Source organism: Carlito syrichta, unplaced genomic scaffold (genome assembly GCF_000164805.1).
Source record: "Carlito syrichta isolate Samal-C Ts95f unplaced genomic scaffold, Tarsius_syrichta-2.0.1 Scaffold305200, whole genome shotgun sequence".
In the NCBI taxonomy this organism is placed as follows: Eukaryota; Metazoa; Chordata; class Mammalia; order Primates; family Tarsiidae; genus Carlito; species Carlito syrichta.
This window is the reverse complement of record NW_007249296.1, coordinates 10,735-25,565: the sequence shown is the minus strand read 5'-3', so window position 1 is coordinate 25,565 and position 14,831 is coordinate 10,735. Positions and strand designations below refer to the sequence as shown.

Here is a 14,831-nt window from a genome sequence, read left to right as displayed (position 1 = left end):
CATTTTCCCTCCTTCCTTCCTTCCTTCCTTCCTTCCTTCCTTCCTTCCTTCCTTCCTTTCTTTCTTTCTTTCTTCCTTCCTTCCTTCTGTGCTTAATGTATTTTGATGTGTCGCCTGGTCTGTAAGCTGCATAATCTCTTAGGGATTGGATATCTGGGAAGGATTTTAATTCTCCATCACTGATGAAGCAGAGCTTGGCTGGGTAGAAAATTCTTGGTTGATATTACTTATCTTTGAGGACTTTGAATTTTGATCTCCAGTCTCTTCTAGCTTGTAGTATTTGGGCTTATAAGTCTGCTGCTATCTGATTGGTTATCCCTCATAGGTAGTCTGACCTTTGTCTCTCTCTGCCTTTTGTACCTACCTTGTGTAGGCAAATTACTGTGTGTCTAGGGTTGGTCTTCTCATTTGATGTCTTGTGGGGATTCTCTGTATCTCTTGTTTTTGGATTGTCACATCTCTAGCCAGACAGGGAAAATTTTCTTGATAACCTCCTGAAATGCTTGTTCCACAGTGTTTTCCATCTCCCTTTCTTCTTCTGGGATACCAATCAGGTGTAAGTTTGACCTCTTGATGCAATCATATATCTTTTGGAGGTTTTGTTCTTTCTTTTCGAGTTTTCTATGTTTTTTACAGTTTGGGTTAATTCCAAGTTTTGGTCTTCAAGCTCTGAGATTCTTTCTTCTGCTTGATTAATTCTGTTTTCCATGCTTGTCATCTTGTTATTTCTTTCCTGGATGAAGTTTTTTTAATAGCCAGAATCTTTGTTACAAGTTCTTGTCTTTCTTGAGTCTTCTTCACTCATTTCATCATTCCCTAATCCTTGTTGTATTCTGGGACCAGTCATTGGTGATTTCCTTCATTTGGGCACTGAGGTCTGATTTTTCAGGCATTGTCTCTTTCGTACACTGGGAATTATTCATGTTTTTCTGTTGACTTTTCCTCCCTTGTGACAGATCTCTTTCTTTTCTCTTTAGTTCTGTTATTCAGTGGCAGTGGGAGGGGCTCTCACTTCTGATGTTTGCACAGCCCTCTATTCTTTCCTCATCAGGGCTCTGAATTTGTTCTGTTTTTGAAGCAGGGTTGTGACTGGAAGCTATGCTATCTCTTGCAGTTTTGAGAGTCGAATAAGGTGGAGGATGGGGAGCTAGGATTCAGAAATACTTGCAAATCACAATGTTCACTGACTGGGGTATGGGCTCCCTGTGACTCACTCCTCACCACCATTCTATATAATGATGCAATGAGTACATGTGTGTACCCCTAAGTCCATGATAAATTAATAGCAGTGAGGAGAATAGAGGAAAGTAGAATGAAGTAGAATGGACAATAATAATAATAATAAAACACAGAAAAACAAAGGCAAAAATCAAAGCAAAGAAACAATAACACACACACACACACACACACACACACACTCTCTCTCTCTCTCTCTCTCTCTCTCTCTGTCTCTCTCTCTCTCTCTCTCTTTCTCTCTCTCTCTCACACACACAGGCCTAACAAAAGACAAAAGAAGGAAAGAAGAAGCAAAAGAGAAAAAAGAAAGAAAAAAGTTTTGAAAAGGTGGAAAGCAAATCAAACTCTCTCTCACACACATCCACACACACAATATTAAAGTAAAATAATAGCAGAACAAAAAAGAAAAACTGAAAGTGAACACTCAGTCATTCACATACACACATAAACAGAAAACAAAAAAAATGAAAGGAGAAAGAAAAAATAGGAAGAAAGATAAAGAGAGAAAAAAGGAGGGAAATACAAATTGAATACTCACACACACATTTTTCCACAAAGGAAAAAAATTTTAAAAATTCTGATCACTAAGCATCCTCTTGTGTCAGGTTCTGTAATTGCTCCTCCAGCTGCTCACAGGTAAGTTTTTTGCTGTCTCTTATGGGTCTGCCACCTTTGCTCACAATCTCCCCCAGCCTGCAGCCCAGGGAGAGAGGGGGAGGGACAGTGGGGATGGGTGGGACATCACTCTTCCCCTTCCTCTGTCATATGGCCAGGGGGATCCCCTCTGGTGGGGAGGTTTGGGATTGTCTCCTCCCCGGGTGCTGGGGGGGCACCCTAGTCAGGATTATCTTGGAGTATTGTCCTATGGTGGTGGATGTCCTGGCTCCACGTGGGTTTGACCCTCTCAGTCATGCCCCAGTCATATGTGTCTGACTTTTCTAGGATTGCTTGGAGACAAGGGGGTTGGGTTGGTCCAGGACTCACTGCTAATCTCTTTAGGGGTCTTCCTCATCCTTTTCTGGTCACACCCTTTGTCCCGTGGCTGAATTAGGGTATGGGGTTGGCTTCACGAGACTCTGTACTCATCTTGTTCCTCCTCAGCTTGTGTTTTCAGGATATTCCCTGTGGGTCACAATCAAACCCGGAGTAGTTAACCCACTGGTCGCAGAGTATGGGTCTATTGCTTTTTGGTGGAAGTGCTGGAGCACTTCCCTGACAAGTTTTCAAGATGGCATCAGGGTGCCTGTTGATCTCCTCCAGTGGGACTCTGCCTCAAGCCTCCTCGCTGTGTTCCCTCTACCATCCTTGCTGCCAGTGTCTGGCCAGGCACTGCTGTGCTGAGGCAGAGCCTGGAACCAGCAATCAGTCCAGATTGCTTCTTCCTGGGAAGGGCATTTTTGATTTTAAAAAATGGTGTTTGACTTCTGGGCCCTAGATAGCACTAAGGTCCAAGGAGAGCAACTGGGGCACCAACTGCTTCTCCAGGAGAGCCCTGGCCACTTGCTCCTGAGTCCCCACTCAGTCAGTCACTCACACAGACACACACACAAAACTGTCCATACACTCACTTACTTACACAGGAACTCACATAGTAAGACTGGCTCCACGACCATCATATTCCCCTGTTCCAACCTTCTTTTCTTTCTAACACAACATTCACGTATAAATTATACATTACCAACCAAGTAATATTCTTGCAATGTTGTAGGACTTTTGATAAGTGCTTTTAAAAATAATTTTCAGTTCTATTTTTCTCTGATATCTTTGTTCTTAAATGGATACATTGAATTGTGGATTTAAAAAAATCTGAAACATGTTATTTCTGTTTTTGTTATTAATTTCTGATTTCATTATGTTAGCTTCAAAGAATATGAAGTTTTATACAAATGTTAAATTTTTGATAATTATTTTACAACTAAACATGTGACACATTTTTATTCAAATATTTTTTCTTTGCCTGAAAAGTATGGAGCATTCTTAACTTTTTTCATATGCCACAATTTGCCTATAAGGAAATTCATAAAATATTAATAATCATACAGTGTCATACTTCTTCTTTGATGCCCAAATGTATAAAACATAAATGAACATATGCTGAAACTTTAACAAATTTTCTCTTTTTAGCTTTATCATTTTTATTAGTCTTTCTGCAGTCTCAATAATTTCTTCAAATTTTTCTTTTTGACCACTATTTCTCTCTGTAACTTTGGTTAGTTGTTGTTTAAGCAATTCATTAAATTTCTAATTTTAGTTTTTTTCCACTTGTAGAAGGCATATTTGAATATTTTGTTATATAATTTAATTTAGTTATATTAATATTTTGTATTGGAAATGTGTTATATGCTGTTTTGGAGTTTTAATCTTATTAATCTCCTATTTTTTGGTCACTTGTCTGATCCTCAGATAGAAATTATATCTGCCCTTATGATGTTAATTATATGGAATACAACTTGCTAATTTTAAGTATACATTTAAAGAATCCTTACAAATGTATATAGCTTGGCAAACATCACCACAATTATGACATAGAACATTTCTCTCACTTCAAATTTTTCCTTATACTCATTTGTAGTTAATCCTCCCCCTAATCCCAGCTGTGAGCAACTCTGATCTGCTTTTTGTTACCACAGCTTTGTATTTTCTGTAATTTTATATTCATGAAATTATAAGGTATATGGTGTTTAATTTTTGTATTTTTTTCACTTAGCAGTCTTTTGATATTCACTCATGCTTTTGTGTGTGTCAGAAGTTCATTTTTATTGATGAATAATTTTTCATTGAATAGACATACCACAATTTTTTTTGCTCATTCCCATGTTGATGAATTTATTAGTTTCCTAGGGCTGCATTAACAAAGTACTCCAAATTGGGTATTTTAAACAATAGATATTTTCTGCCTCGTGCACAATTCAAGAAGTTAGAAGTCTGAAATCAAGTTGTTGGTAGGGTTTATTCCTTTTGAGTGCTGCATGGGAGAATATTTCACGTCCCTTTCCTTGCTTCCAGTGATTTGCTGGTAATCTTTGGCTTTCCTTGTTTGTACATATATCATTCTAACTTCTGTTTTCATGTTCACATGGCATTCTTTCAGTGTGCATATCTGTCTACCTACAAATTTCCCATTTGTATAAAAGGATTAGTCATATTACATTAAAGCCCACCCTAATGATCTCACCTTAGTGTGACTACATTAGCAAAAACCCTATTTCCAAATAAAATCCTATTTTTCAGGTTCTGAAAATTAGGATTTCAACATATCTATTTGGATGGGACACAATTTAAGCCGTAAAAAAAGATCATATTATTCTAATTGTGGGCTAAATAAGCTTTTATTTAAACACAAGTGTTTGAACATTCAAAGTCTGACAATGAAGTCGTGAATTCATCCCAGAAAAAGTGCTATATACCTCACTGCTGGATATCACAATGGTCAAAGTATTCCCCTTGGGAAACCATGAACTGACACCAGTGCCTAGTCCACCTGTCAAAGCAATTTTGGAACTCTTTTTCTGGAATGGCCATCAGAGCCTTCATTGTATTACCCTTGATGTCCTGAATGTCATCAAATGTCTTTCCTTCACTGTTTTCTTTATCTTCAGATAAAGAAAAAAGTCACTGGGGGCCAGATCAGGTGAGTAGAGAGGGTGTTTCTGTACAGTTATTTATGCAGTGCCGCCAACATAAGCCCACAGTGGTAAGGGTGCAGACTTAACTGTCAGACTTCAACAAATAACACCTACACCTCTGATGGCCATTCTAGAAAAAAAATTCCAAAATTGCTTTGACTGATAGACTAGGCACTGGCATCAGTGCATAGCTTCCCAAGGGGAGTACTTCAAAGGTGACTGTAGTGATATTCAGCAGTGAGATATGTAGCACTTTTTCTAGAATGGTTTGCTAACCTAATTGTGGGAACTTGTATGTATAAAACTCAAGAGTGGGAATGATGGGTCATATGGTAACTTTATATGGTACAAACTGTTTTTAACAATTTTCATTCTCTCCAGAAATGTATAAAATATTCAGTTGCTCTAGAGCCTCATGAGTACTGCCAGTCATTTGACTTTTAGCCCACTGGTAAGTTTGCAATCATACAACATAGTGAAAAACTTTTGTTTTACAAATGATGAATGCTGGTCAGCATATTTTTATGCACTTGTTTGTAATTTTTATATCTTGTGTGTGATGTATATTTAAACCTTTTATCCATTTGTAAAAAAATGCATTGTCTTTTTATAATTGAGCTTTAGATGTTTTTTGTTTTACATATTCTGCATACAAGTTGCTCAGACATAGGTTTTGCAAATATTGTCTCCTATTCTATAGGCTGCCTCTTACTTTTTATTGGGACATCTTTGAAAGATTCCAGCCTCCAGAACAGTGAAAGAATAAATCTCTATTGTTTTAAGCCACCCAGTTTGTGGTACTTTGTAGCCACAGTATTAGAAAACTAAAACGTGCATATCTTTTTATACTTCATTTTTTATTTTTATTCAGTTTAAAAGACCTTTAAATTTGCCTTTTAATTTCTTTTTAAAAAAATAGTTCTTCATCTTTATTTTATTTTAAAGATGTGGGGTACAAGTCAGGATTGGGTACATAAGTGGTCTACATACAGGTGAAGTTTGTACCTCCCATTGGTCCTTATTACACCTGGTTTAGAATCAGGTACCCCTGGTGATTTTATGTGCCCCTCCCCTACCCCCAGAAATATCCCACTACTTTCTTGTAGTGTTATGATAAATATTCAAGGTCCACTTGTGAGTGAGAACATGTTGCATTCAGTTCTTTGTTTCTGTGATAGATCAATGAGTATGATAGATTCTAAATCCGTGCAAGTTGTTGTGAAGTCCATAATTATGTCCTTCTTTATGGCTGCGTAATATTCCATTGTGCATATGCACCACAATTTTTTTACCTGGTCCACTTTCGATGGGCAGCATGGATGGTTCCATGTTTTTGCTATTGTGAATAGTGCTGCAATAAACATGCAAGTGCACGTATCTTTTTTGTAGAATGATTAGAGTTCCTCTGGGTATATACCCAGAAGGGAGATTGTTGGGTTGTCATGGAAGGTCAGTTTTTAGATCTTTTAGAAATTGGCACAGTTTTTCACAGAGGTACTTATTTACATTCCCACCAACAGGGTAGAAGCGCTCTCTTTTCTCTGCATTCTCACCAGCATCTGTTGTTTTTTGAGTTATTAGTGATGGCCATCCTAACCAGAGTTAGGTGGTATCTCAGTGATTTGCATTTCTTTGATGATTAGTGAGGCTAAACATCTTTTCATGTATTCGTTGACTGTTCATATGTCTTCTTTCGAGACGTGTCTATTCATGTCTTTTACCCACTTTTTAATAGGATTGTTTGGACTATTCCTTTCAGTACATTCCTGGATGATAGGCCTTTGTCAGATAAACAGTTGGCAAATATTTTTTCCCATTCTGGGGCCTGTCTCCCCACTCTCTTGATGGTTTCTTTTGCTTTGCAAAAGCTTTTCAGTATGATAAGGTCCCACTTGTCTATCTTATCTCTTATGTCATGAGTTTTGGGGTTATGATCAGGAATTGGTTGCCTATTCCAAAGTGCATAAGGGTGTCTCCTGCATTTTCTAAGAATCTTATAGTTTGCGGTTTTACATTTAGGACTTTAATCCCTTTAGAGTTGGTTTTTATGTATGGTGATAGGTAGGAGTCCTGTTTCATTCTTCTGCATGTGGTCAGCCAGTTTTTCCAACACTATTTACTGAATAGGTTCTTACAGTTGACCAAAATTAATACTGGCTAATTTTTCCAATATTTAAGAAATGTCCTTTTGTTACTGGTTTTAGTTTTAGCAATATAATTTACATAATTTTTTCTTATTAAATCTTAAACACCTGTTGTGTATTTTATACTGCTGGCACATCTTTGCTTATCCTACCAGATTTCAAATACTCAGCACCTACATTTGCCTAGTGGCTGCTTTATTAGCATAATCTATTTTTTCATGCTTGTATTTTTAACTTATCTATGCACAGATGATCCCTGACTTATGATGGTTTGACATAACTTTTCAGCTCTATGATGGTACAAAAGCAATACACATTAAGACTGCATTTTTAGTACTCGTACAAGTACTCTGTTTTTCACTCTCAGTACAGTATTCAATAAGTTACAAAAGACAGGCAACACCTTACTAAAAAATAACCTTTGTGTTAAATGATTTTGCCCAACTATAGGTTAATGTAAATGTTCTGAGCACATTTATGGTAAGCAAGGCTAAGCTATGATGTAGGTTAGGTGTATTAAATGCATTTTTGACTCATAATGTTTTCAACTTACAATGAGTTTATTGGGATGTAGCACCTTTGTGAGTTGAGAAGTATTTCTAGTTGTACTTAGTTGAGTTTCTTGTAGATTACATATTGTTCTGCTTTGTTTTTTATCCACTCTGCTAATATTTGTCTTTTTAAGATTAAACCATTTACAATTAATGTAAAAATGGATAGTGCTAATTTTATTTGTATTTGTTCTATCTGTAGTCTTTTTTTCCTTTTCCCTTGCTATCTTTTGGATGAATTAAAATGTTTAAAAATTTTTCATTTTACATCCATTCTTTACTTAGCATCTACATTATTTTAGCTTTTGGTAACTAATCTGCTGTTCCCAGCATCCATATTTAAATGATCAAAGTCCATCTTCACATAATATTAAACTACTCCATGTGTAGTGTAAGAACCTACTAATTTATACTTTTATTTTTCTTGTCCTCCCACTTAGCTTATTGCTAGTATATATTTTGCATGTTGTAAAACATTAGTGAATAGTTAATATTTTACTCAGAATTATTGCTAAACGATTCAATTTTTGTTTCATTAATTTTTATTAGTTTTATATTTTTAATTTTGTGAATATCTATTCTTGTGTCTATTTATTTCTTTCGGGTTTTGGGAGTATTTTTCTATTTTTCTGATTTATTGAAATAAAAATTTATTTGAGATTTTTCCCTTGTTTCTAAACATAATTGTTTAGTGCTACAAACTTCCCTTTCAGCACTGCTTTAGCCTCGTCCCATATTGTTTAATATGTTATGTTTTCATTTCCATTTAGATCTGTTTTCTTTTAAATTTTCTCTTTGACTCATAAATTATTTAGAAATCTATTACTTAATTTCCACATGTTTAGAGATTTTCCAGTTATCTTTCTATTACTGATTTCTAGTTTTATTTCATTATAGTCAGATAACATATTCTTGATTTTAGTTCTCTTACATTTGTTAAATTTGTTTTATGGTCTGAGATGTGGCCTATCTTATTAATGTAATGGGAAAAAATGAGTATTCTGCTGTTTTTGTGCAGAGATTTTCTTTCTTTCTTTTTTTTCTGAGTTGAGTCTCACTCTGTCGCCCAGACTGCAGGGTAGTGGCACGCTCCCGGCCACCACAGCCTTGACCTGCTGGGCTCAGGCGATCCAAGTAACTGGAACTACAGGCGCGTGCTACCACACCTGGCTAATTTTTTGATTTATTGTAGAGACGAGGTCTCACCAAGTTGCCCGGGTGGGTCTCGAACCCATGGGCTCAGGCAATCCACTCACCTCAGCCTTCCAAAGTGCAAGGATTACACGCTGAGCCACCGAGCCTGACTTTGTGCAGAGTTTTCTATACAAGTTTATCAAATCATGCTGGATGATTGTTTTCATCCTTATTTGAAGACTTTATTTATTTATTTATTGGCTTAAACAACAGATATTTGTTTCTCACAATTCTGGAGGCAGGAAGTCTGCACACTTTCATTTTTTAAGTATTTAGATTTTTTTTTTTTTAACGCTTACCTGGGTTCAGCACCTTGAACCTAAAATTCTGCTCTCATCTGGCTTCATTCTTGCTGTTGACTATAATCCTAATTATTGTTCTTTTATGATGACCTATATTTTTATTATGTTGTTTTTAAGAAATACAGAAAGAAGAATTATTATAATTTCAGATTTTTGTGCATGGTGCACGAACTTTTATACTCCTCCTTGGTGGCAACCCACTTTAAAATTAAATAAATCTCAAAATAATACTACTAATTGAATTTCAGAAAACATTTGAGTTAAATTATTCCAATTCCAAATAAGTTAAAGAAATTCTGGCATCAAGAAAATGGAAGCAGCATGGATTTTTGTGAATTTCTATAAACCTTCTGTCAAATCCATAGAGATCAGCTAAGAGCAAAAGCAAATAAATAGAAACACACAAAAATAAAAACATCACCACCAACCAAACTCATAACATCCATTAGCATCAGTATCATTGCCTGTGCAACAGTAACTGTACAAAGACATGTGGAAAGTCCTACAAGCAGAGCAATGTAGAAATTATAAAAGGGTCTCACCAGCAAAAGAAGTACCCCATGATAAATGACAACTTAGATGGGTCAACTAGGAAACTCTGATAAACCCTTATAAATCCCAGTGTCCGATAAATGCAATAATATTTCTGTGAACTGATAAGAGTTCTATGAGAAAATTAAAACAGTTTTTAAACAGCCTGAGTAGGTTAAAACTTCAGAAATATTTACATATAACCCCCTTCAGGACATAGTTCTGACCTAGAACAAACAAACAAGAAAGTTGCTAGAAAACAATGATTGGACAAGGTGTGAAAACTAAGAATTTCCGAGATTAAAACAAAAGGGTTCATAAACTTAGTGGAATAGACAAATGTCTATGTAAGCTAGGTTTTACTTTTAAAAATGTAGCAGAACATATACACAAATTTTAAAGATGAACCATTTTGGACTGAAAGACCTTTAAAGCATGGACATTCGTGGTCATGAAACATTCTAGTTTTATGAGACAGAACTGCTTAAACAAGTGGCATATCTTTGAAAAACCAGCAACTTTGACATAGTTGAGATTTATTGAGGCATAAAACTGGAAAAACCATAATAGCTCATCGTCACCTCCTATAAAATATCCTCTTGCAAATAGTTAAGGAAAAGTGATCTGAAGTACAACTGAGGGAGAAAGGTTAATCATTAAATTCCAAATATAGATATTACAAGGAAAAGGATACAAGAACATAAAGTGAATATACTTCAACAAGAATTAAGTGCAAAAAGAGAATGGAACATATAACTTTTTTCCAGTCTACCACCTAAACTTCTCCCATTTAATTATTAAATACTGGTTAAGAACTCTCAGTCACTCACTATGTCTCTGCAAAGTGTCAGTACAACTTAGTAGTGATGTCGTTTGGATGTTTCTCCTTTCCAAATCTCATGCTGAAATATGATTCCCCAGTGTTGTAAGTGAGATATGTCTGGGTCATGGGAGTGGATCACTCATGAATGGCTTGGAGCCGTTCTCACTATAATGAGAGTTCTCACTCTATTAGTTCATAAGAGAGCTGGTTGTTTAAAAGAACGTGGCACCTCCTTCTGTCTCTCTTGCTCCTCTTTCTCACCTTGTGGCACGCCTGCTCTCTCTTTGCTTTCTACCATGATTTGTAAGCTTTCTGAATCCCTCACCAGAAGCAGATGCTGGCACTGTGCTTTTTGTAAATCTGCAGAGCCATGAGGCAAAATAAACCCCTTTTATTTATAAATTATCCAGCCGTAGGCATTTAGGTACAGCAACTCAAATCTGACTAATAGGAGTAGTCACTAACCAGCATTGCTGTCTTTTTGGGTATTTCTTATTCCCCCATATTTTTTAGGTTCTTGTAGTATTGCACTTGCTGAAGTGTTTTCCACCCTCTGGAAATTTTTCCAGGTCACACTGTTAAAATCCTTAGCAACGAGTTACACAACCTTGTGCTAGGATGGCATCTTCTTCTGTGGCAGGGAAGTATGTAAGCCAGTTTCAAATTACCATTTGCTTTCTTGAGCTACTCCTGGTCTCACTGGTGCTACTTTGGGTCTTTTGCGATGTAGACACCAAAACAGGAAAGGACTTTCTTGGAGTAAATCCCTCTTTGAAAGGGAAGGCTGAAAGAAATAGTCGAGATAGCTTTAACATTTCCCTCATTTTCTCTAAACTTTAAACGGGTTTCTTCCTGACTATAGGCCCTTGACCTTCCTTTTCTTTAAGAACTTACTTTACAAAACTTACAGTTGTAATTTTTTTCTCTGTCCTGTTGAAATATACATCTTCTCCTGGGATATCTTTCTCAAGTACCTGGAAACAGTCTCTTTGAAATGTATTCATCAAGAAAGATAATGTTTGTAGCTCCCAGTATCTGTGGGAGGGTGGAAGCCTGTCTTCAGTTGGCAAAGACAGAAGCCTAATTACATTGACCAATCTCCCCCTGAAGTCCTCCAACACTTTTTCCACTAGCTCACCCCAGGACTAAGAAAACTGTCCTACCTTTTGTTTCAGATGAGTTGAGTTCATTCTCTCTCCTCTATTGCAATAATCTTGAATAAAGTCTTCTTTAACTATTTAATTCTGCCCTGTACAATTTTTTTTGACAGAAATACCAGATTCAATAAAAGTCTGACTCTGAGTGAAAGAAAAGTGGGAAGGGGTGAAAGTCTCCTAGACTTTTAGACAGTCTAGAGAATGCTCAGTAAGTCTATCAGGAAGCCCCTAAACCAAGGGTATCCCTCAAAAGAGTTCCATGTCTTCCAGGAATGGATGTGCCTTACTTACCATTTTTCTGGGGTTCAGTTCCTGGTAAGGATGAGCACACAGAAAGCTTGGTCTTGTTGAAAACACAGTCATGAATTTCAGAGCACCATAGCTGTCCTAGGTTCATTATACTTTCTGTAGTTGGAGGTCTGTTGTAGGCATACTCAAGTCAGGTGCAGTACCTTACTTTATTATAACTTTTGGCTCAGTGTTCAATGAGTTCACTGCTCACCACCTTCCTAAAAAAATATTGTGACCGATTGGACTATTTTTTTCATATGGAGAAGATGTGAGTCTGTGTTTATTCTCACAAGGGGAAAAATTATCTCCATATTGTGAAAAGAAAAGAAAATTTCAGGACCTTCCAAAATTTATTATACCAAGGAGAAAAGTTAAGCACTGGAAACTGAACTATGAAACACAACTGTTTTTCTTTTCTGGTGCCTGACCCTTGCTTCCTGACCTTTGTGTTGAGATACTATACGTTGACCAGACTCCCTATTCTTTATTCAAACCTAGACTAAGCTATGTTGGAGATAGATACCCTGTGATTGTTACCTCTTAACAACAGAATGTTAAGCAACCCTCTTAAAGCGTAATCAGTAATAGATAATCAAAACTTATACATGTATGCTAGCCTTTGTATGGACAATGTTGTAATTCTGTTCACCACCTCTGTTTTTGCCCAATAAACTATGTTCTAACTTTATCTTACACCAGGATAATTGGTCACCATACTTTGGTGTCCATGTGCTCACAGGCTTCTTAACATTTTACACTTGAATAAACTCTTTCAACTGGACCCTGAGCCTTTTGATTATTTTGAGTGGACAATATTTCTATGAAAATCAGATATAATTAACAGGAGTATAAAAATGTAGCTGAGAAGTACAAGAAGTAGATTAGAGTTGATTCTTGAACAACATAAGTTTGAACTCCATGGATCCACTTATATGCAGATTTCTTTCAATAAATATGTTGGAATTTTTTGGGTATGTGTGACAATTTGAAAAAAACTTACAAACCACCTATCCTAGAAATATCAAAAATTAAGAAAAAGGCATGTCTACTTAAGGCCCCTCTTGCACCCAGCGCTGAGTGCTGGAGTGGTTGCCACAGAGTCCAGATCTTGTTTCCAGGCACTCCTAGCGTCTGGTGGACGTGCACTCCTGAGTCCTTTTGATTCCAAGTCCAACAACTCTCAAGGATCAGCTAATTCATAATCTTCTGAAGAAAGAACAGAACCCTCCAGAATAATATTATAGTTTTAGAAGTTGGTGCTTTTGGCATGACCTGTGCCATCAATATCTTAATGAAGGACTTGGCAGATGAACTTGCTTTTGTTGATGTCGTGGAAGACAAATTGAAGGGAGAGATGATGGATCTTCAACATGGCTGTCTTTTCCTTAGAACACCAAAAATCGTCTCTAGAAAAGACTACAATATGACTGCAAACTCTAAACTGGTCATTATCACAGTTGGAGCATGTCAGCAAGAGGGAGAAAACTGCCTTAATTTGGTCCAACGTAACATGAACATCTTTATTTAATTTAACTAACTAATTAATTAATTTATTTATTTATTTATTTATTTTTGAGTTGGAGTCTCTGTCGCCCAGTCTGGAGTGCAGTGGCCACTCCCGGCCACCGCAGCCTTTACCTGCTGGGCTCCTGAGATCCTTCCACCTCAGCCTTCCGAGTAGCTGGAACTACAGGCGCGCGCTACCACGCCCGGCTAATTTTTGATTGATTGTAGAGATGAGGTCTCGCCAAGTTGCCCAGGTGGGTCTTGAACCCTCGGGCTCAGGCAATCCACTCACCTCAGCCTCCCCAAGGAGCGGGATTACAGGCTGAGCCACCGAGCCCGGCTACGTGAACATCTTTAAATTCATCATTCCGAATGTTGTAAAATACAGCCCAAACTGCAAGTTGCTTGTTGTTTTGAAGTCAGTGGAAATCTTGACCTATGTGACTTGGAAGATAAGTGGCTTTCCCAAAAATCGTCTTATTGGAAGTGGCTGCAATCTGGATTCAGCCCAATTTCCATACCTGATGGAGGAAAGGCTGGGAGTTTACCCACTGAGCTGTCATGGGTGGATCCTTGGAAAGCATGGCGACTCCAGTGCTCCTGGTGGGGTGGAGGGGGTGTTGCTGGTGTCATCCTGAAGAAACTGCACCTGGATTTAGGCACTGATACAGATAAAGATCAGTGGAAGGAGATCCACAGACAGGTTGTTGGGAGTGCTTATGAGGTGATCAAACTGAAAGGCTATACATCCTGGGCCATTGGACTGTCTGTGGCAGATTTGGCAGAAAGTATAATGAAGAATCTTAGGTGGGTGCATCCAATTTCCCCCATGATTAAGGGTCTCTATGGAATAAAGGATGACGCCTTAGTATTCCTTGCGTCTTGGGGCAGAATGGAATCTCAGGCCTTATGATGGTGACTTTGACTCCTGAGGAAGAGTTTGAAGAAGAGTGCAGATACACTCCGGGGGATCCAAAAACAGTTGCAATTTTAAAGTCTTCTAATGTCACACTACTTCACTGTCTAGGTTAACAGGATTTTAGTTGGAGGTTGTGCACACTGTTTTTTTTAACTGATCTGTGATTAAAGCAGTAATATTAAGGTAGACTGGGAAGAACATCAATTGCTAAAGTTAGAAATAGGAATGGTTCGTAAAAACCCTACAGCTGTTTACTGATGCTGGATGGTACTAATCTTGTGTAGTCCTAAACCAGTTAGTATGAAATAGTTCCACCACCTCTGAGGCACCACTGTCAGTGCTGCCTTTCAAACCAAATGGGTGTTTACTGTGTGTTATATAACTTCCTGTTTCCTTCACTGAACATGCCTCGTCTAGCTTTTTTTTTTTTCCAGTCGTTCACATCCCAGGATCCAGTGTTTAAATTAGTATTGCATGTTGTATGCATAACTGTTCTGAAGGATATTATTTTGTATAAATGTATCAGTGGTGTACATTACCATATAATGTAA

The 14,831-nt window shown here is 37.3% G+C and overlaps 1 pseudogene; it reads left to right on the top strand.

Annotated features, from left to right (window-relative positions):
• LOC103263642 overlaps window positions 1-14,355 on the top strand; it is a 47,449-nt pseudogene extending 33,094 nt beyond the window's left edge.
• The last annotated feature ends 476 nt before the right edge of the window (window positions 14,356-14,831 follow it).